The 2,500-nt window shown below is 40.4% G+C and overlaps 1 long non-coding RNA gene across 1 annotated transcript in view; it reads left to right on the top strand.

The window, feature by feature from the left end:
- LOC135096743 (uncharacterized) overlaps window positions 1–421 on the top strand; it is a 52,021-nt gene extending 51,600 nt beyond the window's left edge. The window contains exon 4 of the long non-coding RNA XR_010264988.1: window positions 190–421. This is a non-coding gene — a long non-coding RNA (uncharacterized LOC135096743). The remainder of the gene's footprint in view (window positions 1–189) is intronic.
- Window positions 422–2,500: the final 2,079 nt, after the last annotated feature.

Raw genomic sequence — 2,500 nt, forward strand, 5'->3', positions numbered from 1 at the left:
CTATCAACTAGCTTTATTAAGTCACCAGTGTTCTATGAACAATCTCTGTACTTTATGGACCAGAATTCTAGACCTATTCATCAATACTTTAACTATCGAAATGTAACACCTTATTTGTTTCATCAATTTGACTACATTATTCCATCTTACCTTTAATGAGGCTCTTCTCTTGTCCTTCACCTTCTCCAGGCCTGCACCACACCTGCGAGGGAAGGATGTCCCAAGGCTGCCTCCCAATGTCACACCTTCTCCAGGCCTGCACCACACCTGCGAGGGAAGGATGTCCCAAGGCTGCCTCCCAATGTCACCTTTTCCTGTCTCCATCGCTCCATCTTGGCATACCTCACTTGCTCATCCAGCTGCTGCCTGCAAGGTGGAGAATGTTTACACCTGGAAACGTTGCAATAAATGAAGAAGGAAGTCTGGTGTATCCTTGCTTCCCTCATATATATATATATATATATATATATATATATATATATATATATATATATATATATATATATATATATATATATATATATATATATATATATATATATATATATATATATATATATATATATATATATATATATATATATATATATATATATATATATATATATATATATATATATATATTTTTTTTTTTTTATTTATTTGTTACTAGCACTATTGGCAAACTGGTGAAAATAAGACGTTCTTATTGGTGTGATTCCAGTACAAGCATAAACAAAGGTGTGTGTGGCAGGTACCTGCGAAGTGTAGTGGTTGGTGACTACTTGAGTGGCTTGTAGCAGCAGTGATGTCTGCACGGCTCAAATGTTTGCCAGGCACTCAGATAAGTGACCCAGCAAAGTTGTTACAGAGTTCAGCCAAACATGATCAGCTTGGCTCACATACATGGGATCATATGAAGATCAGCCTAACCTAACCTAACTATATAGATTAGGTTGGGCTAGGTTAGGTTAGGTTAAGTTAGGTTAAGTTAAGTTAGGCTAGGTTAGGTTAGGTTTAATAAGGTTTTTCTTCAGGTGAAATAAGCTGGGGTGGCTGATCTTCATATGATCCCATACATGTGTGTAATACTGAGCCCTTAGTCTTCAGGGGAAATGAAAGGTATGTATGGTTGGTGTGTGCTTCAACTCACCACAACGTGATGCTTTGAGGAGTCGTCTGTAATTTAGTATAATTGGAGCTTGAGGTGTGCGTCGATGATTTGGTACTGAGGAAGTGAAGACGTGACAAGGCTTAGGTCAGAGCACTGAGAGGACTGCGGTCAGTCATGCAGTAACTCAGTTGTGAGACAGCGTGGCTCACTGGACACTGCCCTGTGTCGACCCAAGGACGGGCTATTGGAGAATGTGGGTTATTCTCTCGTTCAAATCTTGCTGTTGTCCGCGTGTTAAAGGATGCACGGAAATGTATGTTGGGTGTTTGTTTCTATAGTAATCTTCGTGGCACTAAGTATATGGATAAGGTGTTATTCAGAGACATTGATAACTACACTTAAGTGTTAAGTATTCATTGTGTGTTTAACAGGTTCTATAAATAATGTTCCTTATCGGGGAGAACAAAGTGAATTGTGATTGTTGGGCTAGGTAACAACTGTCCATTATCGGGCGATGCATAGTGAGGGTTGTGTAAGAATAGTTATGTTGGTGTATGGTTGCAGGAGTTAGCAGCCAACGGCGTTAGGTTGCCAGGTGGACGAGTCGGGCCGAGTGGTGTCAACGTGAGGGCAGTGTAGCTGATCGTGTGGAAAGTGGGGTGCCAACTCCACTGGTTCTAATTACAAGTCTGGTTATAGTGCCGGACTGGAGCAACAAATATGCCCATTGGATCGAGAATGTGTAGTGCACTGATGTGGGTAATGTGAACTGGAAATATAAATAAGGATTGAGACAAAATGGTATATTATGTTCCTTGTTACGTGGCACGGCTTCCTATAATCTCCGGCTACTCCTAGTTACGAGTAGATGCCTGCCTTTCAGTGTGGTCAACGCCACGACACACCAGGTTTACTTTAACATTCTCTCTCTCTCTCTCTCTCTCTCTCTCTCTCTCTCTCTCTCTCTCTCTCTCTCTCTCTCTCTCTCTCTCTCTGTAAAACAATATAAAAATCGATAACAGCAACAACAGCAACAACAACAAGCCCAGCTCCACACCATCTGGCTCACCACCACCACAGCCCCAACAAAACAGCAAAACAACCACAGCCGTTAACACCTGTACTACCACCACCACCACCACCACCACAACACAAAGTACAAAACAAACTCGTGCAGGAAATTAAATCTGAATTGTGATCGGATTTATATAGTTTTTCCTCTACTTTATTTCCTCTTTCGTATTTCCTCTTTCGTAACAAATCGCTACTGTACTTTTTTTTTTTGTTTTTATCTCTTCTTTTTCCTACTACTTCCTCTTCTTCCATTTTCCACTTACTCCTTCCTTCTGCCCAATTTATTCACGTGGATTCTCCCCTTTTTTCCCCCCTTTTTCATTCACTATCATT

Source organism: Scylla paramamosain, unplaced genomic scaffold, assembly GCF_035594125.1.
Source record: "Scylla paramamosain isolate STU-SP2022 unplaced genomic scaffold, ASM3559412v1 Contig6, whole genome shotgun sequence".
Classification (NCBI taxonomy): Eukaryota; Metazoa; Arthropoda; class Malacostraca; order Decapoda; family Portunidae; genus Scylla; species Scylla paramamosain.